The 27,049-nt window shown below is 46.4% G+C and overlaps 1 protein-coding gene and 1 long non-coding RNA gene across 3 annotated transcripts in view; both read left to right on the forward strand.

Annotated features, from left to right (window-relative positions):
• LOC139988242 (latrophilin Cirl) overlaps positions 1 to 27,049 on the forward strand; it is a 365,567-nt gene that overhangs the window by 30,335 nt on the left and 308,183 nt on the right. The window contains exon 1 of one of the 2 annotated variants that reach the window (XM_072005420.1): positions 18,131 to 18,149. The exons of the other annotated variant lie outside the window; for it this stretch is intronic. The gene's annotated coding sequence lies outside the window, so the exon portion shown is untranslated. Of the gene's footprint in view, positions 1 to 18,130; positions 18,150 to 27,049 lie in introns of those variants that run through there. 2 annotated transcript variants of the gene reach the window in all.
• LOC139988033 (uncharacterized) lies at positions 1,886 to 4,866 on the forward strand. The gene is made up of 2 exons (XR_011800013.1): positions 1,886 to 3,765; positions 3,799 to 4,866. It is a non-coding gene; the product is annotated as an uncharacterized lncRNA (long non-coding RNA).

Raw genomic sequence — 27,049 nt, forward strand, 5'->3', positions numbered from 1 at the left:
TTTCCGTGGCCAATCCCTTTTCCATGTCCAAACCCGCGCCCCCTCCCCATCCGCTGTGTTGGGATTACGCGCGAATAAAAATAGATCGAAAATCACGGGTACACGTAATGACTGAGACCAATAATAATCGAACTGCGGCACTGTAACTGCTACGAAATTATAATAATTCCGACGAAATTAGCAGCAAGTACCGTATTAAGCTTTGCTACAGATTTATCTCACAAGATAGGAAAATTTCGGCTGGTAATACCTGAAATTATTCGGACGATCGCGCCTGTAAATTTCGGGACAGTCCATGCTGTTTGTTGGGATTACAAATGTACCGCGTTACGGTCATCCTCCGGCTCGCCTACTCGCGAAAAACGCGAAATTCGAAAACTGTTCCACGTTTCTTTCTTTCTTTCTTTCTTTTCTCTCTCTCTCTCTCTCTCTCTCCCTCTCATATTTTTCGTTTCTACTCGCGTCGAGTGCAAAAGCACGCGAAAAAATTTTGAACGTGGAAAATCTTTTTTTAAATGTTCTCTTTTCCTGGGAACGAATTAGCTTGATTGGAGAGATTAATTCTACTTGCAGCCGCGTCTGCCCTGGTAAAGGTTTCGTCGGTTTCCTTCCCTTTTCAGTTTTCTCTTTGCCGGACAGAATTTTAAAACGATGCACGCGAGCTTATATTACGCGGGCAGATTCGAGTGACAGGTTCCGCTGCTACGATTTTTAAGCCAGAAAACTGTTCGCTGCAGTCATTCGGTAGAATAAAATATACGTTTCTATAAATCGACCATAACTCTGAATCTAAGTTTAAATCCGACTGTAGATCCGACAATAGTTTATAATCGCGCTTGACAATCGACTATGTCGAAGCGTTGTTTAAATCGACTCTGTAGATTACGCTCTATCAGAATAATTTAAACGTCGAATGAACTGAAAGTCATCGACGATAACGAAGGCCGATCTTGAAATCGATCTTCATTTCGTCGCGTATCTCTGACATACGTGTATAATTGTCCCTGCAAGCACGTTGCAATGCGTTTAATGTAAAACCGTGGCAAAATATTGAAAGAAAATATTTGCCTTGCGACCTATCGCGTCCAGTCCGAAGGGTCAAGAGATTCCTTTCGCAAGCGATAGAGCCATTGTCCGACGAACGATAGCAAGCTACTCGTTTCTATCGTATTTGCGTCTAACCAGTGGCGTCAGCAAATCGCCAGGTCCCTCTATCCCCTGATCCGCTATTATCGCGTCGCTGATAGTCGAATAAGCAATCCTCGGACGGAATTTCTAACAGGCGGACGAATATCTGGCCAAGATCGGTAGTGGTTTGAAACCGTGTCCGAAAGTTTGACCAAGTTCTTGGCGAACGACCGGTTGCTTTAACCTCTCTCCATTCCCTCGTATTCCTTAGAACGTTTCGCAAGTCTTCGATCGAACGCAATTTACGAGAGGACGCTTTCCCACTTGGTGGCGATCGAACGCGGCGATATTACGAGAGTTTACAGACAGCGAACCGTTTCATCGAATATTAAATCTAGACAGAAAAAGCTGCCGACAACGTGAATAGCTCAATTGGTTAGAGCGGTCGTTCGGTAAACGAAGAATCCGGTTTCTACTTGCGGTCTACCGATCAGGACTATCCTGTTGCTCCCTTCAATTTTTCAGAAGTGAGATTGCCTGTTATATCGTTTCGTTCCGCTCTCCTGTTACGTCGGACTCGGGGTCCAACGTATAGACAAGATTGATTACATTTGTCAGATTGTCTGAGTTACTAGACAAGACAAGATTTGACGAGTCAATTGGTTAACGTGCCAATGGATTCGTACTAAGTTTCGCGAGAAATTTCATACAAAATTTTCACGATGCGCTTCGTTCGTACGTTACCTATTCGGTTGATTAGAAGAAAGAAGGCAAGAAAGAAACAAGAGACAGAAGACCAAAAGAGATTGTAGTAATTGGAACTACGATCGGAGCGACAATTTTCACGATGACGAAACCCGAACGTAGATGCCAGAATAGATCCAGAAGCGGTTAGAGAGGCAGACGTACCTGTCCCTTTTGACAGGTTAGGATATCGCTGACGACAGAGTAATGGGTAACGTATTGGATATGGGATCGCGTCGAGGTCGTAGAAACAACTCGGTATGCCCGTTCAGAAAGGGCGATATCTCGTTTCCTGTGGTACAGCGAGCGTACACCAGGTTTAACGAACGAAAGCGACGCATCTATACGCGAGATCGAGCGATCCTGCTGGTCTCACTGGCACGGTGGTACCAGATCTTGTATGGTACTTTTGCAGATGACGCGATAATACTCTCGAAGTCATCAATACTTTTCAGTGGCGCGATTTGTATGAAATATCGACGATTCGTACTCGTGTCGCGATGCATCACGGCCATACCGTATGTAGAGTAGGTACGTATTCGTTCGAGTACGTAAAGGAACTGTACGGATGGGTAAAAGGATGCACGGACGACGACTAATGGAATGCAGCTGAAGAAAAAGGAACGGAGGGCCGCGAGTTAACGACATCGTAATGAAAAAGATCGATTAGAGAGGAGACAGAGTCTGGTGCACCGGGCTATGCAGCGGTATTCCGCTGCAGGGGCATTTCGAATTCATTTCTGGCTCGGCCGGTGGACCACAGGCCGGGCCAAGCTGTTGACGATTCGCTTGGTCATAGAGAAATAACTAAATACACGATGATTGGTTTATATGGAGCTATGAGCTGTCGATTAGCAGGATTATTTAATCTCTGTGGATACATCGATGCGTTATGATTATTCGGTATATTAATGCATCGATGTGGCAATATAGAAAGAGACGCGGATATGCACGAGGGAGCATAGAGAAGGACAAAGTTAGACGGCGATTTCAAACCACCGAGTGCTATTTTGCATCTTTGAAAATCATTTATCGGGTCTAACACGAGTGATTAACTTCGGGTTTAACGAATAGCCGAATTATTTTCCGAATTCGATAGTCGCGACCGCGGTAATGAACCGATCGTACCTAATGTACCGGTGATTAAATTTAAACGCTTAGTACCGATTGTTTACCGGCCTTCTGCAAATCCCGCAACTCTATCAAAGATATCGAATTAACGGTTTGCAAATTGTCATTTATATCGCGATTACGATGTAATCGTTACAATTACCGATCGGCGGTATTAATTTTATCTTACAACGATTCACAAATAATTCTCCCGAAGGCGCTTACGTTTTGCGGCTCGCAAAAATTATCCTGCACAATCTCGAAGAAGTAATTACAATTCCATTATGTACCAACAGGTAGCAACTAGCGAGTCGATTTCAGGAACGGGTGTATCGTAAAATCGATGCGTGTTGCACAACAATTTCGCGTACGCGTGCAACCTCTCTCTCTCTCTCCTCTCGTTCCCTTCGTTCTCCTCAAGTGCATTAAATCGCCGAGTTACGAAACATTGGTATCGCCTCGCGGAGCCGCGTTTAATGAAGAAATTACCACCGTATATAAATTCACCGCTCGCCGATTCCTCGGGAACGGTGGTCTGCGCACACGAAACGATCGCTCGACGATTCCGTAAAAATGGAAACTATCGGCGCCGTATCGTTTCGCGGTTACGCACGATAACTTCATATCGACGCAATATTGCCGCAGTTACAACGATACGATAGGGGCCCCTGATCGTACTCGGAACTCGAGGTGGCTATGCAAATTAACATAAGTTCTATCGAACGAGATTGCCTCGAGTTAAAGAGGGGCGTGCAAAGAGAGAGAGAGAGAGAGAGAGAGAGTGTGTGCGTGTGTGAGAGAGAGAGGGAGAGAGAGAAAGACCGATGGTGGGAGCTAAAAGGAGAGGGAGAGAAAGGGAACGCGCTGGAGAAGAGGTAAGAAAAGGAACCAGTCGGAACGACAGAGTCGAGTAGAGTAAAAGAAGAACCACGTAAAATCCGTTCTCGGTCGATTAACAAATGCGTTTCCCTTTTTTTCCATTGAGCACGCGATATTTATGCTCGTGCAAAATAAGATATTAATAACGAGCGGTAGATCGAGCGTGGCGATACACGAGACCGGTACACGCATCGGTTAACGCAGAGTATTTGGTCTCGCTCGCGTTCCATCTTCCATTTTCTTTCCGCGATTTTTCATTCCGCGATCTTACATGGCTTCTTCTTTTTCCTCTTCTTCGAGAGTCGGGGACAGAGAAACTCGAATTACGCCCCAACTCTGGCGCACAGGCCGGTATTCTCATTTTTTCTCCGATCGAAAGTGGATCTAACGCGAGATATTTAATGGCAAAGAGATACCCGACTCTCTCTCCTTGTTTGCGTTTCTCCCGTTTCGTTTGCGCGGTTTTTATCGTTCCCGATATCTACCGCGTCCCCTCTTTCCTCTTTTTTCCCTCCCCTTCTTTCGTTATGAATTTCTATACAATCCCGAGAGTCTGAATTATAATTGGCCTCCCGGCTCATTCACGATACAGACGCGAGAATATCTCCGCGATGCGGAGGAACGGCAGCGACAGGCCAAAAAGTGGAATTTTATGGTCACCCTCGAGGGATTCGGTCGCAAATTACTTTTTCGCGTATCCACCGGTCGATCTTCCTCCGAAGGAAGAGCCCCGTCCCCGTTTCTGTGCCTTCCGACGCGTTATTTCAACGAGAGAACTTCGCCAATAACTCATCCTCCTTCTATACATACGTCGCGTCCACGCATTAGACCGCTATCTGACAACCAGCCAATCGTCCGTGAGAGGAAATGTCGTGTACGCGGTTTTGCGAGTGAAATAGGGTCCGTCATTTTTCAGTCTTCTTATATTCACGAACGTGGAAAACGAAGCTTGTCCCATCCATAGCTTTATGCGACAAAAAAAAAAAAAAAAAAAAAAAAGAAAAATCGACCGAGTGTAAATTGCATCGAACGATCCGCACGAACGATGGACCGTCGTTTGTTAGGAGATATCCATCGACGATATCACAGAGGAAAGCGTATCGTAAACGATCGTGGGGAATAATTGCGACGCGGTCAATAAAACGAGTTCCATCGTTAAAAAAAAAAAAAAAACAAAAAAGAAAGGGAAAAAAGAACGAATTAAATCGACGATTGCTAAGCGCGAAAAGCTGTCTCGAAAGTTTATGGAAAGCTTTATCTTGCGCGATAAGTCGGCACAATTGGATTGCTTGATTATGACCGGAAAGAAAATGTACGTTTCATTGTTCGTGGGCAGACCGGCGTCTCCGGGAAACACGATCCGATCGTTAGACCGTCGGTTTTATTATTGCATCGTTATAAGCTGACAATGGCTACAGTTTCGAGACGAGGGGGACTGTCGCCATACCGTCGAAAAACTTCTTTAACTAGCTGCCGCTGTGACAGCCGCGCAACAGAGCCGCCTGCTTGTCCATTCCTCCGTTCCTCCGGGTCTCGCGTTTTCAACCTCTCTTCTTACCTTCTTGTTCAATTCTGACTTGTCTACTAACAATCCCCAATGCCACGAAAAGTTTTCACGGAAGAACGACGACGAAACTATTGTTTCTCTCTGTAGCTTATCGATCAATCGTTAATCTTTGCCATACCTTGTAAAGGTCGATCTTTTCATCCAAACGTAATTGTGTATTTTGACCGTATTTCTAACGAACGCGTCTCTTTAGTCGAATCGATTATATCGACGTTTCGTTTCGTTCTAGCGTTCTGCGATACGAATTTTTCTCGTAATAACAACGCGATAAGCGGGCAATACGATGATTCCGCGAGAGAAACGGCAAACGATATTCGTCGAACGATGCATCCCAAACGACGAAATAAATCGCGCGTCAAATTTTATGTCACCCGTCGATCGTTGTAAATCGTGTTCAATTCTTTGTCCTATCGAAATCAGCAACGTAAATAGCGATTTTTCGACGAGAGACTCTGGTATCGTGAAATTCTTAACGCAATCTTTAGACGAGCGACGAGAGGATTTGCCACCTCGTTCGCGAGCAGGGACGATTAAAGTCGACGCGGAAAACCCTTTTATACTTGTTCGTTTGTTTCGTTCCTCCATTCGAACGGATTAAAGACAAGACAAACAAGCGTTTCTTCGGTGTTTCTACGAATCAGCTTTCGTAGACGAGGAAGCCCGGCAGGGGAAAGGTGATTTCAGCGTAGCGACGATCGAAACAGACAGCAGGAACGTTGAAAGACGAGAACGACGACGACGACGACGATGACGAAGAACGAGAACCATCCAAGTTAACTCGTATATGTAGCGTATAAAATACAACAAACATTTGCTTGCTTTCGCGTTTCTTCAAATTAGCGATGATTCGGTAAAACGAGTATAGAGACGTAGATAAATTGGAAGTTTCGTAGGGTAATTCAGTCTCGTGACGCTGAAAAGCTCGCGTTCGGCGAAATGTTTATTTTTGGTGCATGAGCAACTTGCCACGATTAGATGCTTACCCAAGCGTCGGTAGTTTCACGATTGAAATACCGTTTTGCAAAATTTACCTGTCCTTTTTGTCAGTAGCCCGGACCTTATCTAGTTTCGTTCTTTACGTTTGATTCTTTCGATCGTCCGAAGTAAAACGACGTAGAAAGAATTTGGAAGAATTGGAGAAGAAAGAGACCGATACCCGAGTATGTAGAATCGATATTTCCGTCGAACAGACAAGAAAGTTGCACGTTCGTCTTTCGAGCAGGATGATTGAAGTTGGGAATAAACGACGAAGGAGAAAGTTTCTCTTTACGACCCCTATTCCGCCTCTATCCCATATCTTTTTGTAGGCGCGATGGAACAAAGCTGGCGAGTCCCGAGCGTACTTTTGCACCGGAGAAAAATACCGTCCAGCAATTTTCATACTTTTCACCGACGTTTTAGAGATATTCGGGGGCTTTTTTCCTATGCGCGGAGAACATTCTGACTGCGACGCAATGGTTAACACATCACCCGGAGCTCCAATCTCGCGCATCTTTCCTACATCTCTCGCCTAATGTCGGTGAAAATCGTGGAGAAAAAATTTTTAATGGCGCGGAAGCGCGTCCCTGCGCAAACTATCGTTTCTCACTGTCCGGTGTTCTCGTTCTCTTCTCGATTTTCTCAGTCCTGTTGGGTGAAGAGACACACGTACGTCGTATACTGTATACAATAATACGCGAATCCATCGACAACGATGAAACTGACGGAAAATAAAATATCCGTTGGGTGTAGAATTTTGTGGCGCGAGATATACTTTTCGAAGGAGAGGGATGAAATGCACTTTTGCTCTTACGCTCCGAGTCCTCTTTTCTATCCTTTCTTTCCCCGATACACGTTCTCTGTATCTCTCCGGTTGAAAAGTACATCGACGTTACGGAGAGAGGGGAAGGTGCGCTTTGAGGAGCGGAACGGGCGAAATGATTTTCCCGAAAATAAACGGGAAAGAAGAGGATCGTGTATCTGAAAAATGTTACATATTACCGTGGAAACCTGTCGAAAGTTGAAATATTCAAAACGCACCGTGGCTCGTAAAGGATTCGGCTATCGATCTAGAAATTACAAGCAAAAACCATCTTCTTTCCACTCGACTGTTTTCATTCCGATGAAAAATATGTACTGCGAGCGTGCGGCTGCGGCTGTCTATAAAATTAACGATCGACCCGATATCATCGAGACAGATCGTTTCGTAATAACCGCAAAAGAAGAAGCGCGAGACGCGGTCGAAGGGAAGTCGGTAGCCGCGTTACGATTGCCAACGATTTGCAGCCGGCTAACGGTTCAAGAGGATTCGCGTCGGCCGCGACTGAAGAAATAAATACACCGACAGTTCACGAAACGCGCAGGTGAAACACGGCTCACGGGCTCTCGATTCTGCTTCGTTCTCATTCTCTCGTGTGTATGCGTGCTGTTCGTGTCTGGCTCGGGCCAAGCTCTTCGGGGCGCAATATGAAAGCGGCCCGCGGAACCAGACTGCACCGTGAGAGAAGGATATATAAAGGGGAACGCGGTCGAAGAAAAGGAGAGCAAGAGAGATACAGAGCACGAGAGATATACGGCCTCATAATTCGCTTCTAAACATCGCTAATTGCAGCGCTGACCCTCTAAATCTTTCGGGATGCTATCTGCCCGCTCGAAAATACTCTCCACTCTCGGCTATCCTCGGCTGCCTTCTGCGTTACCTTCTAACCACCTTTGTTCCGGAGAGACGAGGTGGCGCGAGGTGCCTCGCTTACACGCTCTCTATTAACCCCGCCACGACATATGATCCGTGTTTCCTTAATTGCCAGCCCAATAAAATACGTATTTTCATCAACTTTACCAAATGGATGATAAATTGGTTCCTAAACAGATATTCCTCTCGTCTAGCAAATGCTCGACGAGTATACTCGACGTATTACGAATCTGTACGTATCTTCGTACGTCTTTATGTATTTTATATACATTTTGTTCGTTTGGCAACTAAAGAACGCGGATTAGTCGGTATTGATAAAATCCGCACTCACTTACTTGCCATCTCCGTATCGGCCGCACCGACTTATTCGCCAGCCTATACGACCCGCATTTTCTCGCCGCTTTTCGGCTTTTCAGGCGCAACCTCGAACCGAGGAACGAGATGAGAAAATAAAGAAGGGATATAGAAGAGAATCACCATTGAGAAAAGCGGTTACACCTTAACCTGGATGATCCGCGATGGACGCGAGTGCATCACGTGTAATTCCTACCGACCGAATATAGTGCACTCTCGCACGATAAACTTGCTCGCCGAACGGGGCAAATTGGATGAAGATTGAAAATTGAGTCACGGAACAGTAGCTATAAAAAGGAAGGAACGAGAGAGCCAGCGGAACCGGTGTAATTATTTTGAATCGTGCTATTAATCCTTGGCAGTACACGTGGAAAATGCGTATTTAAGGGGTGGGTAATTCGAGAAAAAAAAAAACGAGCTTCCTTTCGTTAAAGGCCTCACTGGGACCATTTAAGTAATGAAAAAACGCTTAAGCGCTACATGCAAGTTATCGAGATGGTATTGAAATTATCTCTGACCTTTGCCAAAGGAAACTAATTCCAATAACTATGTAAGAGCCGATTCGTTTTAAGAAAAGAATAAATGCATAAACTTGACGAGGCCGTCAGAGCCACGCGATGAAACTCGAAAGAAGAAAGCAAGTGATCTCAGTCACTCCGTCGATTCTAGTACACTTCCCTGAAACTTTTCTTGGGAATCAGGAAGGGGACAAGGTTGATTGAAACAGGGTAAGAGGCATCTCGTTTAGTAATCTTGTCTTTTGTCGCTGGTGGTCGGTGAACGGTCTTTCTTCTCTCGTTGTTCTCGGTAACTTAACCTCCAAAGGCAAACACGCGGTCGCGAGCCAAGCAGTTGCATCGTCGATGAATCTCCGCAGTTACTTTCCTGTCGGTTTCTCCGATTTCACATCGACAAACTGTTTCTTTTTTTCCTTTTTCTTTGGTAAGTCTAAGATCAAACGTTCAACAACATTTTTCTATTCTAATTACGCAACGTCGTAGAATGAAAATTGATCGTTTCCTTGCTTTTTAAATCGGTGTCTCGTGAATTTCTTTATCGCGCAGTTTCGTCAATCTGAATTAGACGGAATCGGTTTAATACCGGCGGTTTATCAGCGGCTTCGATGAACGAAACGAAACGCTCAATGAAGAGAAACGATCGCGCAAATGTTACTTCGCCACGGTTCCGGCACGAATTTTTGACGAAGTTACGTGGCGAAACGGGGTTAGATTCGGTATACGTTGCCGCAACAAAATCCGGCCGGTTATAAATCTTTATTAATATCGCGGAGGCAACGGGCGGCCTCCAAATTCCTCGCTTTCCCACCGCCCTGAAGAAGCCGCTGAAAAGCTCGTGGAAAGACGAAACGGGGCACAAGGCGGAGGGTTGCTACGTCAGGCTAGCGCTTTTCAATTTACTTTACGAGACGAAGGGTCCCTGTTTCGCGGAACGAAAGGGATTTCTTTGTTTTATCGAGTCGTAGTGAAATGCGAGCCGGCGAATTTCTCTAATACAATGCTTTCACGAGCCACCACCACTCGCTGCTCTATCTTTCTCACGGTTACGCTTGCTTCTTTTCCCGCCAAGGGGGAAAGTACTAAAAAGCATGCGTTCTCGGATCGACGTATCCTCTTCTCATCGTTCCACTTCACGTCGGTGTAAATAATCGTTTCCTGCTTCCAGACTCCTTTGCAAACAGAAGCTAAACACTCCTGACTCTCCCCGTCAAATATTTTAATTAAGTCACGTCCCGGGAAACAAATGTTTTGCTATGCTCAGCTGTCTGGAGCTCTCGTTCCAAGTATCGACAGGCAGCTTCTACAGGAATTATGGTATTCCAAGATACAATTTATTGCCAAATCAATATTATTTCTGTGATACGTTTTCACTTTCGATGCGCTACCTCCAAAATGTTTCGCATTGAAATTTTCTTCATCGGCGATGGACGCTACAACTTTTTCTTCTTTACAATGACCAAATTTTGCAGGTTTTCGCGGCAAATCGAGAAGTTTTAGCCGCTTACTGGGAAGAAATGTAATCGAACGTTTGACGAAAGTTATTTCGATTTCGATCCGCCCGTAGTCAGAGCACCGATTCCGAAAACGAACGTCTTTGTCCTATAAAAATACGTTCGCGAACAGATCCAGCTCGTTGCTCGTTTGCATTCCATCCTTGTCGATTCGTCCGCACGTCGATCGGTTATTTTCTCATACGATCGATTCCCGTACGATAAACTGTAAACACTAGACCGTCGAACCTCTCGTTTATCTTGTTCCCCGTATTTACTCGTGGCTCATTTCTCGAAGGCTACCCATAAGGAGGCGAGCCTTTAAGATGAAAGAAAGAACGGGTCCTGCAGAAGCCGTGCCCGAGGACGAGCCGGGGGACGAGCCGGCTGGATCGTGTTTGCCCAACTTATTTTGGTTAAGTCACGTCTTCAAAACAAACTCTGTGACACGGTGTATAGTGTATATAGGACTGAGGCGGACGATAAGTCCAGTTTCGTGACGAATACCATTCCCCCGGTGGAAAAACCGAAGCAAGAGAAGAAGCATCCACTTGTGCACTCTCGTTTTCGCCCCGTATGTTTCCCTTTACCGCTCTTCGTCAACGTTCTGGAATGCGAGCACAGACCTCCCGGAAGGCAGCCCACCGCGAACTGCGATCGTTTCCGTGGAAATACCGCGAGTTTAGTCCGACAACGGCAAAATCGAGACCGCGCAAAATCGTTCGCGGTCGGTTCAAAGCTTCCGTGATGCGTACGGATACGGAGAAAAAGGTATTGCGAAATAAAACTAGGATTTTCTACAATTACGATCAAAATGTGCTGTTTCAAAATTAATAAGACGTTCCTGTGTGTGACCGCTGTGACCAATTAAAATGCAGCTTATACATATCGCGTATGTAACAGTCAACAACGTAACAGTCAAACAGGGATCTTAGGGGCTAAGAACGAAAAATTTCAAAAACGATATCCGATGGTTGTGCGATTAACTAATCGCCGATAGCCGGCGAAACGTTTAGCTGCTCATAATCCTGGTTTATCCTTAAATTATTACGAAAGTTCGACTATATCTTCACACAACGATAACGATAACGAATGGCGATAAAAATGGCGAAAATCCTGTTGGTAGCGCTTAGAGTTCCATCAGGATGACAGCCACTCTGTTGATTTGCATCTAACGAGGCTGCAAGTCGCGAAGCATAATCTCTTGCAAGTTAAACAATAGGTTCGAGCGATTTGCGTGGCGCAAAGGGCGGGAAAAATGATCCACACTCGGCGTTACTAGGAGCCGGAGGTTCAACATTTATCACTTGGTCGCACGGTGGAAGCAGGTTGCTCTTTTAAAAGAATTGCTGCGGGTCAACGAGCTGTCGCTAAGGAGATGCGCCACCTCGACTTAATTTAAATAACCTTCATTAATCAAATTATTCCACCTCCACGGAGTGGTATAATATTTTCCATGACAGGCTTCCCTTCCCACGCTGAACGACCATAGCTTCACCCTGTTCGCAGAACCATCCCCTTCGACGCGAACTTCCGGCGATTTCGAGTATCACGAGCTTCGCGGATTGGCCTCCGACTGAAATAACACTCGTTAACACGAGGGGAATGCGAACGCGCAATTACGATCGTCGCGTATAGCCTCTTTGAATCGGTTCCGCGAGGGAATAGCAAAGTAAACACACTAATTGCTCGATGAATGAACGCCGGAAGAAGCGTGCAGGAATACGCGCGTATTACTCGAACGCTGCGGCTTCGATCGTGCCACGTTCCGCAACTAATCGGACAACGATGTTCTCGATGAAGTAAAATTCATTATCCATAAGAACTCGATTCACTTTGAAAAGAGACGAGATCAACGATTGGAGGGAACTATATACGGTCGAGGTTATCGCGAATCGTCGTAAATTAATCGCCAGACTGCAGATACTTTGGAAAATAATAGTCGGTGTGCCGCGACGAAACAAGATATCGCTGCGACAGTGTATAACGAATATGAGAGCTGCGAAGTCAAAGGTTTCTTAGGCGCGTGCACGCACGCTACATACGTGGAGCTGGTCGGTAAAGGGGGTGAATCGCACAGCTTAGCCAGCTGGAAATATCAGTGCACGATTAGGGTTGCGTCGCGTTCCATAGCGAGTTGGACGACGTCGCTTTTAACTCGTCGTCACGGCACGGTATGGCAATGGGAAACGTTATTTCTCATGTTTTCGCGATACGTTAACAGAAAACACGAGAGTTTCTAGTATGTACATATTATCGCGGGGTGGTTTGCCCCGGCAGCCGCGCCGGGAATGGGGGTCGAGTCTGGAATCTAATTGTTCGGATACACGCATTTCAGCGAGCGCCACCGACACACTCGCAACCCCGCGAACACCTCGCTGTTTCGCTTTTCACCTCGCGGCACACATGCACGGATCGCTTGTACGCGCCGAATTTTAAGCCCTCTACATACCGGAGCTTTCCGGCTCTAGTTTAATGAATTATTAATCGATCGTTAAGCGATTAAATTTCAGGTCGTGGCGTGGAAGTTGGAGCCGCTCGAAGGCACGCGATACGCAAACTTGAAAAAGGAAAGAAAAGAAACGCGAAGACGTTATCTCGCTTCCGCAAGCGTATCGGTATCGTTGTTTAATTGTTGAAAAATCCGTAGAGTAAAAGGAAAGACTAGCGCGGTAAGACGATTAGATCTACTGGAGCGATCGAACGATACGATACTCGTAAATGGAACGCGTGTACGAGATTCGTGTTTCGCATAATACTTTATTAATAAACCGTTTCGTTGAGCGACACCGCGACGATTACGTCACGAAAGCAGAACGATACCCTTCTGCGATTCAGCTAATTAGCTACTCATGCAAAACGGCGAATTACGATAACGGCCGGGGGTATAAAGTTTCGATTGTGTTCAAGGCGAAAGTTAATCCTTGACTCGGCGTGTTCGGTGTGTAAGAACCTTTACAATACACGAGCTGGTAGGAGCGGCGCATAGGTAGCTGTACGTATGTACGTGTACGGGCACATACACCGGGGACACACGCTCATTATTCTGTACACGGGGTTTCGATCAAGCGCCACGAGCCACCGGGATTGTTTTAATGAAACCATTTCCTCCTCCCTTGTTCCTGTTCCCTCGCTTCTAGCCGCCATCTTCCACGCTTTTCTACGTTACACCCGTTTCTCTCCTTTTCCTTCCACTCTGCTCCGCTTTCTTCCGCCTGCATCCGCGAGCTGGTACATCGATGATGCAAAGGGAAAAAGAACAGCCGATTGATGGAGCAGATAATGGAGCTGCCAAGACGCGGAGACCGTCACGTCCGCAGGAAACGGCGCTTGACGTCGATCCACGGCATCCTCGATTGAAACTCGCTCGATAAAAAGCACCAACACTTTATTACGCTTCTAACTAATTCCGGTACGGGGTTGAATATCGTGACGCGACGTCGCCACCGTTCAACCGTATTCCTCGATTAATGGCCAGAAAATTGCTATCGTTGCCAAAGTCGAGCGCACATACTCGTCGAGAAAGGATTACACCGTATTTAATACGAAGCGTCATCGAGTCGGTGGACGATAAAATAACGCGAATGTTACATACGCAGACGCATACGTGTACGTCAATGCGCGGCAAACAGTCACAGAGAGATATAGAAAGCTGTAAAGCAAGCTTACGCGACATATAGACGTTCTCGTAAAGTTTTTGTTGTTTTCAGCTCGTGGCGCTATTTCCCATAAATTAAGAAACATCCTGCGCGCAGTTTGGTCGATTTCCGCGCGTTCGTCATCGCGATGTTGTCGCGAGTCAGCAGCGACGAAAAACCGCGCACATTTCCGCACGGTGCTTCTCGCTTTCGCCTAGCACAGGGAACGGCCGACACCGGCGAAGATTCTTTTTTGTTCGAAGCTGTCACTTAATTTCCTGAATAATAAAAGTAACGGACACTGGCGAGGTGGTACGCCCGCTTGAAAAACAGCGCATATATTAAAAAGATATATCGCCGCAATGTCATATGAAAAGAATCGTCGGTAATCTTGACCGTTTTATTTCGGCCGAAACTCGCGGATGGCGAGCACACCCCGCGCGTACCGTTGTACCGTTCAAGGTGATATTCCGTGAAAAATATTCCGCGGTTTCAAACAGTAGCAGGGAACGACGTAAAAGCTGACAGAGTCCGCGGCTCGTCGCGGGAGATGCGTTCTTATTTCATAACGCCAGAGAACACCTCGCCGAAGCGTAACCTGGGAAAAGGGAACGACACTTTCATATCTTTCTGCGCATTAATATCGCGTTACGACAAGGAGAACCGAGATCTAGGACACGACGTCGGCCAGCCACGAAGGGTAATGCGCTCGAACGCGAAATATTAATGGGAACTCGACTTCTTCCCATCGCGGTCCCGATTGTCTTCTCGGGATTGTACCTTTTGTCGTCCCGATACGATTACGCGCTCGATTCTCCGAATCGACGATCGTATCTTATATCTTACAATATATCTTATAATAATTTAGCCACGATGCGATCAAAGAGCTAACGAGGACGTTATACGAAGACTGTCGTGACGATCTCCATCGGATTCCGATTGTCTCGTTATAATTACAGGTCTGAAAGGCGGAATATCGTCGCGATTATCCTCGAGACGGGCCGTGACCTCGTTCGTTTGTACTGTTCCGCAGACGTCGCGTTCCTGTCTACCGACTAAAATGACCGAGAATCGGAGAGACAGGTCTCCACAAAGAGATAAAGAGAGAGAGAGAGAGAGAGAGAAAGCAGAAAGAGAGACCAGCTAGTCGAGTCTTATTTGCACAGCATGTATATTTAATTTAGCTTGCATATACATGTCCCCGACTGGCGACGGTTTTTTCCTCGCTAGGTTGGAGCGCACAGCGACGTGCACCGCGTGGAGCACCAACCATCCACGACGCGCTAAACTTTTAGGGATTGCGCGGTCGCGCGTTCGTCGGAATATATTTGCATGCTCCAGTTTTTCCGCGTTTTTATTTACCCTGCAGTCGGAAATTTGTGGTTTCCCGAGTGGCGCGACCCTCTTCTTCCGTCGTTTTCGTCGCGTAATTCGCAGGATATTCGCGAGCGCCTGTGCCTCTCCCCTTCTCTTCTCTATCTCTCTCTCAAAGACTCGCGAAACATGGTCGTAGTGGAGTTCTTTCGTTGCCAACAAAGGCGACCAAAAATTCTCGCGTCACGACCGGTATCGCGTTTATCTCCTAATTAATCGGTCGGAACAAGCGACGATCAAAGAAAACTCGTCTAGTAATGGAAGCTCGAACGTGTTACCCTCTCGTATAGCAACCGCTTGGACAAAAACGATGCCGACTGACGAACAAGGGTTACGAAGTACGAAGTTGGGTCGATGTGCGCGCTCATAATCTCTGATAAAGTCGATAGAACGGCTGGATTTACATGGAGAAGCAAGAAAAGTGACGGAGGGTGGGGACACGACGTCGCGCGATATTTATGGTCAGCGAGAGCGGTGCTGCTGAATTAACGACCGGTCGATACTTCATCAACGTTAATGTATTAATTGCGCGTTTAATTGCCGCACGCTTTGATCGAGCGCTCGTTTCTGTCCATACGAAGCAAATCGAGCAGAAATCGCTCGTTTACGGGTAGAAAGGAACAACGTGGAGGTATTTATGCCGGGACTTTTTTGGTCGTGCCGTGTGGCGCAGCGTGATGCAACCAGCGCGTTCCGCGTTCGTTGCTGCTTTTGTCGAGCTCCGGTCGTGAGACTTGCCCTCGAGTGCCGCCACGTATTCAGCGATTTTAGGAATTGGAACGGACCGGGATGGAAGTTGGCGAGTGGAAACGTCCAACGACTACGGCGAACGATCTTTTTATCGCGGTTTTTTCCTCGAACGCGCGATACATGGCTCTGTTTCGTACATGGATATCTTATCTTTTCTATCGAATAACTGCTTCGTCGGAAGGAATTCTAGGAAACGTCGAGTATCCCCGCGTCGCTTAACATCCTGCGTGCACACCGTGTTAACCAATAGTGAAAATTCAACGTCTGCGTTATAAAAGATATGCCGTCGCCTATGTTGCGTATATATCACTCTTCTAAATAGACAGATACGCGCTCGTACAGATCCATTTTATTAGCTAATCGCGCAACAAATTCCATGGTATTGGCAGCATTCCGCTTGTATCACCTTCGACTACGGATTTCGCAACTACTGGCAATTTCGCTTCGTGGAATTACCCCGTACACCGCGTTTATGTAAACGTATGCCACGAACTCCGCGGCAGTAAAGCGATAATCACCCAACAACAGTCTTAAACGCCGCGTATGCTTCGCCAAGGTGCCAGAGGTCTTCCATTCTCGCTACTACGTATTTCGATTGGACGAGCCGTTTACTCGATTCCCGGCGTTGATCACGCGTCACGCTCTGCCGACACGAAAATTTTTCCCGCTGAAAATTTTCACCGCGAAAATTCCCGGCGAAAAAGCTTCCGCGTTCCTTGGATCGACCCGCGTACACGATTCGATCGTGCTATAGTCGGCGTGTATTCGGTTAATGAAAACATTGTCCACGTCGGAATAAAGCTGGACGGTGGACGAGGATGAACGGCCAGCTTGTAACACACGATCTCGAGCGCGTGACACACGGACGCGCGTCCACTCCGCTCGAACACGCGGCCACTTGCTCCGCGACGACGCCTATCCTCCCTATCGTCGTCGATCGCGATGCCAGTCTGGTGGACGCGCATGGTAACACGCCAGCCAAAATTCGAACACGGCCGGATGTGCGAGAGCTCGTCAAGCCCCGGTGCTCGAACGCGTTGTTCGCCGCGCGAAGCGTCGCGCTGCCGACCGTGTTAACGCGCCGGCTGATTTCCAGCGAAAATAGAGTGGCAGTATCGCGCGGAATAACGCGACGGGCGCGGCCGCCACTAAATCATCCATACAATAGGGCGAAAAGATTAAAGCCGTAACGAGCAGGGTGAAATCAGGGATCGCGATAATCCGGACGAATTCGACGAGGCACGATCCGTTAATAAATAAATGGACGTTGACGGGACGCACAGACGGGGCGAGGGCGAGGGCGAGGGCGAGGGTCGCGTCGATTCGTTTTCGCGATCGTTTACACCTGTCCTTCGTAGCAACGCCTCTGACGTCTCGTGGTGCTGTGTTCCCGATCGCTAGCTGCCGGCTAAATTTTCAATAGAGAGGGATCGGAGGGGAGAAACCGACGTAGAATTCGATCGACAACATTTGGGAGGAAAATCGAACGGATTCGTTGAAGCGGCGGACTGATTGCGAGTGGATGTTGACGGTATCTCGCGTTTATTATATCCTGTCCGGAATCTGGAAACATATAATACACGGACTTCGAGCTGTTCTATAATTAGAAGATCAGTGGATTTTTCATTTTTACGATTCACGTTTCGCACAAATAATACAGTTTGGATACGCGCAGAAATCGTTGATATTTTATACGCGTAGGGACAGTGTAGAGCGAAGAGACTCGTTCGTAACATTTTTCTCGGCGAAAGTTACTTTCCGTATCTTTGATACATTAATAAATTAAAAAACGGAACAGTTCTTTGAAACACGTATAATCAAGTAAGAGTGGAGAAAAAATATTCTCGACAAATCGCTTTTGTATTAAAATCAAAGAAGAAGCCAATTTGCCTGGTGTTGCTGAATTTACCTCGTGTTACCTTCTCCGTGAGTATCAATCGATAGTCCGCAAATCAGAGTCGTAAGAGTTACACCGTAGTGACATACGACAGCGATTTGTCACGAGGACAAATTACTTAATAAAAATACTGCAATTTAGAAATTACGCAAAGTCGTACAACAATTTCATCGGAAAGGCGTCTATTATACCCATGTACCAGCGACGTTCCAAATGGTCGGCGCGACTCGGCCTATACCACTCTCGCTTATACCACTAACTTTTCACATTGTGAAATATCCGTGTTTATGGAATATGCATTTCATACGTGATTTCACTTCCGTGTCAACTTTTTCCTATTATAATTCGAACGAGAAAGGTTGGTTCTAACTAAAAGAGCATGTATAATACATCCGTAGAGTTATAGCGTCCTATACTCTTGTTACGCACCCATTTTGGTAGGTTGAAGTTTGCTACGGCTGCGCCAGCCTTTTTCGAAGAAATAGTATGGAATATTCCTTCCCGTACTGAATCAATAAACACCCATTTCCGTATTAGGGAGAATTTATTTTACTATGTGAAATCAGTCAACGGAAAAAGCCACAGATATCGCTAAGAATACAGCGCAACGTCATCGAGAAGATAGTCGGTTGTGAGAGAACGTAGATATCACCGACAATACACAGACTTATCGTTAAACAAACGATAAAAATACGTTAAAAATATTCTTTCTATTCGCAGTTCCATTATACAGTGACGCAACTTGGCAACGAGTCGTCGTTACGTATCGAACGTTATGACAGTGACTTTTACGCGACTAATTTATCCGAAGAACGTCTCGAGAGAGGATCGAACAACCGTGATTTCAAGTACCGACAAATATTCCGTACTTACCGCAGGCTTCTATCGTCGATCAACTTGCACCGTGAACTTTGTTTCGCGTTATCTACGGGATATCATCGTATCGATAATTCGAATCGAGTTATCGCACGTTATTAACCCTCGACCAGGTCAATATGTAGTTTCTCTGATTCTCGTCGTATGCGATGATACTAATTCCCGTTAATTACTCGAATAGAAGGGCGTAAAAAATGAGAGAGAGAGAGAGAGAGAGAGAAGCGTATCGTGTGTTTGATGTGGCGGCATGGCGTTTAGGTACACGAGATCGACAAGGCGGGATTAACGGCACGCTCGTTGACCAATCGGCCACGTCGCGATATATTCTCCAGCACGAATTATTGCCGAGGCCGAGTTAAAGCTGAAACCAGTCGTATCGTACCAGGTAACATCGTTGACCCGCGATTAGTAACGCCGGGCAAGAACGTACGGCCGATTCTAATCAGTCGTCACGCCTGTGCGTACGTAACGACGTCGTTATCGGCGTCTCCGTACGATTTCACGTCGTATCGCGTCTCTGTTGACCCTCTATCTCTTCGCGTTTCGCTCTCTATATCCTGCTTTCTCTGATCAACGAAACAATCTCTCGTAGCCTCTCTGTTATGCTTTTGACAATGATTACGGTCGTTTGTCGAGGCAAAGATCGCTTCGTCACGGTGGAGCTTCCCGGCAAACGACCGTATGTACGACGGTGCACACCTCGTGTTTCGCTTGGTCCACGCTCGATCAGGTCGTCGATGAAACGATGCTGGTTTTTTAACAAGTTCGCCGACGTCGTGAATAACGATCGAACCAAGGTTTTGTTCCAAGGTTCAACTAGGTTTTTGTCATTAGATCGTGGTGATAGCCGCTCGAATTGGAACTCTACATGTATTTAATTCCATCCCTACTCTCCTTCACGCGATTTCCGGATTACCAAAGTAGAACAAAATCTTCGTTCTCCACATGTAGATTTAAATTACCTCGTGCTACTTGCCTGCTACTTACCTAGCGTGACTGTTGAACATGCTCGGGACACGACCGACTAATTCCTTTCGACATTTGTTTCTCTTATCGATCGCCCAGTCGCCCCATGAGCGTGCACGGGCAGATTATTGCGCGAGGCTTGACCACAGCTGTCGGCTTTTCGAAAATTTTCGAAAGATCACAGCCGACTGAATAGGGTAAAACCCCGGGTTCGTCCATTGAAAGTGCGCGCATGCTACGTAACCGCGACAGCGCGTGATCCGGCGACGTAAAATTTCTCCTAGGATTCGACGTAAATTTCCGGGGTGTTTCGCGTGTTTTCACGGGTATAGAGGCCGCAGGCAACACCTCGCTGATCGTCTTCGCCGGGCCGCCTAAGTACGCGGGGAAAGCCCGGTGCAGAAGCGACGCGATGGTAAGAGCAAAGAGACATGAATATGTATGTCGCGCCCGCCAGGCTAGGCCGCTAAGATACGACCGCTATCGCGTTTATTCATGCGACTTTTAATATTTAACCCGTAAGGTTATCTATCCCCGACAACGCGCAACCACCTATTTTTTTTTTTTTTTTTTTTTTCTCTCTGATACGCGCTCGGTATTGTCTCGATGGCGCTTCGGAAGTTGCAAGATGGTTGGACGTTGAAAACTAGGGGAGAAACTGTGCGAACCGGAAATCGGTGACTCGACGATAGCCACTGGGTCAACGATAATTTTACCATTATAGAAACGAGGTCGGCTATGATCTTCTCGCGCATATGTGTGCGTTTATAGAGTAGGGAAGAGAAACGGAAAATCGTTTGAAGTTGTCTCAACAACTTCTATCTCTCGAACCTCTAACAACCTCTATCACTCGTGATATGTAGTTGCATCGGTGACATAAGTGTAAAAGGAGGAAGAAGATTGGCGAGAGTCGAGGCGATCAGGAAATGCAGCCGGTTGTCTGTTTGCCGGTGTGGAAACTAGATGAGCACCGATAGGATCGAATGTATAGGCGAAGCTTTAATAACGGGTTCCCGCGAGACGAACACCAAAAAGAATCGAACGGCGTATCGTCGAGAACCGAGGACACGTTCCGATTATACTCGGAGATACCCTTTGCACGGCTTGCTAACTGTCGTATGCAGGATTAAATCGATAAGATCCCCGAGACGATTAGTTAATTAGACGTGCATCGAGAAAGATAGGTTCGGCCTAACTGTTCCTGATCCTGTTCCAAGCTTCTTCGTATTAATTACATCGAGTCCACCCTGTTTCTTTCGACCATTTTTCCAACTTCTCGTGAACAGGTCGATTACGAGAAACAGGACGATTCGTACGAGTTAGTTCGTCGTAGTCGTGTTTCCACGCGAAGTTACATGGTTCGATCCGGCCGCGGCCCATTGATCCGAACCGCGTACTACGCTTCGTCCAACTGCCAGCCCCGAATCCGATTCGAACCGGATCGCGGTTAACTGTTCACGGAGTCTCTCGATCGCCTACGTTCCCGCTATTCCATAATTTTAATCCTGGCTTTGTACCACCCTGGTTCGTCCTTTTTCCGGCCGCGTATTTTCCAACACCGTTACCACCTAGCACGTACGTACATGTGCATTCATATGCACGGGTATGGCACGCCTTCGTTCAAACAAGTCTACCGGATTTTTCATTCATCGAACGTCAAATAAACCCCGGTAATATAACCCGGAAGTGCGCACAGTTATTTGTGAACGTTTGTTATCTTTCGTCGAAATCGGATATTTTTCGCTCGTTCGCGAGGTTCCGTTTGCCACTGTGCTCTCCCGTTCATTTTTACGCATAAATTCCGGTTCAGGTAAACACGCAACGAGCGATATATCGGTGAGCTGCCCTAAAATATAATAAAATTCTCCTGTTGCCGCGCTATTGAAACGCTAGTTTCGCGGAGAGGTAAGCTCAATCAATCGTATTAATTACTCGCCGCTCGTATCCTCCCCCTTTTTTTTTTTCCGTCAATCTAGATCAGCGTAGCTCGCAAACACCGGGTTACGTAAACAAGCCTCGCCTGGTTACAAGGAGAGAGAGACGGGAAAAGCGGAACGCGAGAGACAGGCAGAAAAGGGGGCGAGGAGGCGCGTTATCAGTTAACGAGCCGTTCCGGCGTTACGTTCGTGGATGCGCCGGTGCATTTTTAAAAGAGGGCGATATTTTATTTTTGTTGCGAACCCTGGGACTTTTCTAAAGGATCCTCGGGCAAAGTCCTCGTGCTGCACCCTCGTAATAACTTGCGTGGTCTCTACGGCGAGAAAAACACCGCTCTCGTACATGTTCTGTGTGTCCAACGTTATCGCCGGCCTCGATTCCAGCCGAGGACTCCGGAAAAAGTAGCAGGAATTCAACGATGTAAAACATCCACGCCACGTATCATTTCCCTTTCAAACTGTTAATGAGCACAGGATGCTTGCCATCGTTGGACGGCACCCGTGCTGTCAGGTATTTCTCAGTTTTACCGACCGAAAGAGTCTCCAATTAGAAAACGACGCGCACTCGTCGAATAAGTTGCGCCAGTCACTTTTAATTGAGTGTTGAATTCAACGGTGTATCGACGCGGTTCATTCGTGGCAGAGAGATTACAGGGACTCGGTAAATACCTGCTTCTTTACCTTGGAACGTTCCGAGGCCTCGTTATCTCCTCTTTCTTTTCTTTTTCTTTTTTCTTTTTTCAATCAAGAGACATTCGGCCAAATATTCGAGATAAACTGGCGAGTTTAGAACGACCAGATCGAAAGGTCCGGCGGATTTTAACCCGGTTTTCACTCGTTTCCCGGCTGCAACCTGGCAAAGTGACAAGATAACGCGTTGTCAAGGCGAAACGAAATAATAACGCGTACCGAGAACGAAAAAGGGCTGCCGGTTGCTACCGCGTAATCTAAGGGAAAAAGGTTACGAGCGTTTCCCTGCATCGCAACCGTTATCGCTGGCAAGCTTTTCACCGAGCTTTACGCTCGTTCCGTGACACTTTCCAAGGAACACGAAACCGTGTCTCTGACTGGTGTACACGGAACACGACCCGGCGTGTCCCGCTTCGCGTTCTAAACCCGTCACACCGATATTAATTACAGCATGTCGAAAAGCGTGTACCGGATAACCCGATTCGGAGGTTCTTTCTCTTTCTACGCTGTAACGCTGCCAGTTACATAATCGAATAGCGCGTTTAGGGGCGGTTTTCTTCGGCTCTTCGTTCCGACGACTTTTATAAATTTCATTCAACCGACAACCTATCCGGCATCGTTGTTTCGAAATTTATTTTCCCGCTCGCACGTCGACGATTCTCGCCTTCGTGCAATATCGTTCCGCGGCAGAATCATCTTTTCAACGCCGTTGCGGCTGCTTTCTTTTCCGACAGGGCAATTGATACTTCCTGTAGCAAGAAGCTCGCCCCCTGAAAATACTTCCGCGCGTGATTTTATCAACATAGAACGAAATTGACCGAATTTCGCGTGCGCCACGTCCATTCTTCCAAACAACTGTTTTACAACGTTACAACGAACGTAAAATTCATAAATCGGCACAGCTTTCACTTAGACAAGCCTTTTACATTTACATATAATACCGTTTCATTTGTACACGTAAGAAATGATTAATAATTGCTGGAGGCAATAGCAGGTCGACGACGTGTAATTTATGATTGTGGCTGGAAAGCAAGAGGAAGGAATTCTTCGAAAAGTTCATTTTATAATTGAATCGAGATCGTTGCGTGAGCTAAGGTTATAAAGATACCGTCCACAGATTATTTGATCATTTGAACGGCAACGAACGGCAAATATCGTCGATCCTGACAAACCAACTCGTCGCTTTGCGTTCTCAAGATCGTCGATGGAACTTTATCCACGTTTGTCCGCTATCGTTTCTAAAAGTGCCTTTTCTTGTCCTGCGTTTCGAGATTTAACACCGTCGTTTAGCGTTAGCCATTTCCTCCTATAATTGCGCACTTAAGTTAACTATCGCTTTTTAACAGGGGCAAACAGGGTACTTTTCTTAAGCTATAAACGAGCGAATATATCTTTACAATTATCCATCGAAAGGACCAGAAATACTTGCGATCGAACTGAATTAAACGATATTAAAAATTCATAAGTTACAAAAGAATCGACGAATTACAAAAAGCATTGCCAAACCAACGAACGGAGAACGAATCGTGCGACAATTTTATTCAAGATTCTTCTGATTAATAGCAGGAACAAATTGGCAAACAGCATCTCGATGTATCAACTCCTTTAGTTTTTCCTTTTGTCCTAAATCGTCGACGGGTCGTTCCAGCGTGGTAACCGCATCGTTTACCCCGGCCATTGGCTGCTGGTGCAGGCGTCGCGTCGCGTTCGTTGTCTCCTTTACCCCCGAAAGTTCAAAGAAAACGCCGTAAATAGTGGATTGCGGGAACCATAACAAACTCGAATGGTACATTTCGCATTTATCAAAGAGCCCTTGTTCCCCTCGTCGCATTACCGTGCTTAGAGGCACCCGAGACGCTTCTTGTAATCCGTCCTATCCACCCCCGATGCCGGTCTCCCGTTTCCCACCCCCTGTTCGTTCTCTTATCTATCTGTGCTACAGCCCCGCTAACCGCTCTTCGAGGATAATGCCAGGAGAGGACTTCAAACGGAATACCGTATCTTCTTGCTGGTATAAATAACAATCCGTGGGGCTATATTGATTTTGGAAAGACGACGTGGAATAGGAAGCACGGCGCGTGTATCGTTTCTCTAAAAAGGAAAGAAAAAAAAAAAAAAAGAAAAGAAAAAGGAAAAACCTTCCTTCGACGAGCCATCTATACAAACCGGAAAGGCACAGCTTCTTTTATACGTCGCGGATCGGCATCGCGCATTCGGCTATGATCGACGACAGAATTTCGTCGGTGGCGCGGAATTGTGATTGAAATCGTTGGACCGTTTCGACGGAGCGTTCGTGAATTACAAGTCTCGCTCTCTTTTCCTTGAGGTATCTTGCCGAAGATGAAGAGGATGGTATTGTACGTTGGGAAAATGAGAATGTATAACGGCGTCGGTGAACTGGATTAATATTCCAATTAACTTTTCGATATTAGTTCTTCCCGAAGAAAATGATAATTCTACGAGTAGTAATAATTTGATTACGTTTTACCTCTTGTCATAACTCGGACAAAATACTCGACTGAATTTTCAAATATTTTCTATAATATATTTAGAAGAGGTTTGTGCGAGTGTTCAAATGTTTGCGTGAATTTGTTGCACGTAACTGTAGCCTAAATCTGTTCTCGTATAAACATTGACACGGTATTTGGGTTTGCCAACAATCCGAATCATCCCCTAAGAACGAAGAATCGAGTAGATGAACGTTAGTTGGAGTCGTTCGTGGGAGGCAGTCCATAGAATCGAGTTCCCATTCGCAGCGGTAGATGGACAAAGAGAGGTCTCGGGAAGGTCGGGCAGCGTCGCGCAAGGGGTCTCTTGTCGGAGGCCTCGATGTGAACTCCGCCACCTGTTTCGCTGAATATTTCCACCGAAGCGTGCGTCCGTCGACACGATATCGCCTAGTCCGCGCAAAACTCTGAATCATCGCGGGCCGGCCATTTTTCAAAGTTGCCCGAGCAGACCGAACGCGCTGCATTAATAACCAGCGGGTGAGACGGCCGCTGGCCGGCTTCGTGGCGTGCTACGAGCGACGATAACAATGAGAACAAAGAGGCCGAAGGGTGGATTTCAATCTGTAAGTTGCCAACCGGGCTACCGGGGCTCTCTTGTTCCTCCTTCGTAATATTTTCTGGTCATTAGGGATCACGATACGCTCGGAAACTTTGAAATCCGCGTGTCTGCCTCGATTTCGATTATCCCTTCAACCTCGTGTCTCGAGTCTTTGGTAACTGTCACGTGATAACGTCGCGTTGATAATCGCCCGATTTCGTGTCCGACGTAGTTTGCGTAATAAGCATATTTTTCAGTTTAAAATATTCGGTCTGACGATGATCTTTTTGTTCGCTTTATTGCTCGTTATTAAGAGTTCTCGAGAATCGCTCGACCTTATACACCATATATTTTAATAGATATTCTAATGTGAGCTGTGGGTAATAAAAACGAGTTTAGTATTCCAGTGTAACAGGAAAAAAATTAATTCTAAGATCAAAGATTAGCCGATGGTAATTCATAAAACCTGAAACACGCAAAACCGCTTATGCATTGCGAACGATTATTTCTTCGTCGTGTAATTAAAGGCGATGGACCTTCGATGGAACAAACAACAATTATGAAAAAAACGCGCGAGAAAAGAACGGCAGGCTTGCCCGCTGCACGATTCTGAGTCTCCTTTCATCGGAAACTGGTCGAGCTAATCACAGACCTTTCCTCCCGACGACGACAAGAGAACGCAACATTCTGCATCGATACAATCGGGACAAGGACGATAAAAGGTTCGTCCTTCGACGTGTGTTTCGGACTTGCAGACACCTGTGAATCGTTGCTAAGCCGCTGTGTTCGAGGATCAAGTGCGCGCGACTCGCTCGTGACTCGCTCGTGAGAAGCGATTAGGCCGTGGAGAAAAAGATGATCAGGTACGAGGATAATGAGTGGTCGGCGAGGAGAATAGCAAAGGCAGCGCAGCGTAGTGGAGCATATGACCGTGCCATAATTTTCGGGATGAATTAAAATTCTTCGGCGGCACCTGGTAATGGAAGCTCCTATACTATCGTTCCACGCCTCGAAAGGAGGGCAGAAACTTTAGATAAAAGATATTGCATCGAGTAACGCGATATATCTCGCTCGTGCACCCGTCGATACACGGTCCGATATTTGCGAAATTTTCGCAAAAATTCCCTCTTCTGTTTCCGTTTTTTTTTTTTTTCACGAGCAAACGAACGAGTAAATTTTTACGAACCACTTAGAGCAAACAAAATGTTATTTATCGCGAAGACGAGAGAGTAACGAAATAGAGCACGACTAAAGAAAAGCGCGCTTCATTAAGCTAAAGTATTTCCGGAACGTGTGTTTACCGGACTCGTTTTGTACATTTCTTGTTTCGGGTTGCCGTCGCGATGCTTGCAAGCCGACGAAAAGGATCCCCGCGATACACGCCGACGCTCGTTACGCTTAGAAGGAATTAA

The sequence above is a fragment of the Bombus fervidus genome, chromosome 6 (genome assembly GCF_041682495.2).
Source record: "Bombus fervidus isolate BK054 chromosome 6, iyBomFerv1, whole genome shotgun sequence".
In the NCBI taxonomy this organism is placed as follows: domain Eukaryota; kingdom Metazoa; phylum Arthropoda; class Insecta; order Hymenoptera; family Apidae; genus Bombus; species Bombus fervidus.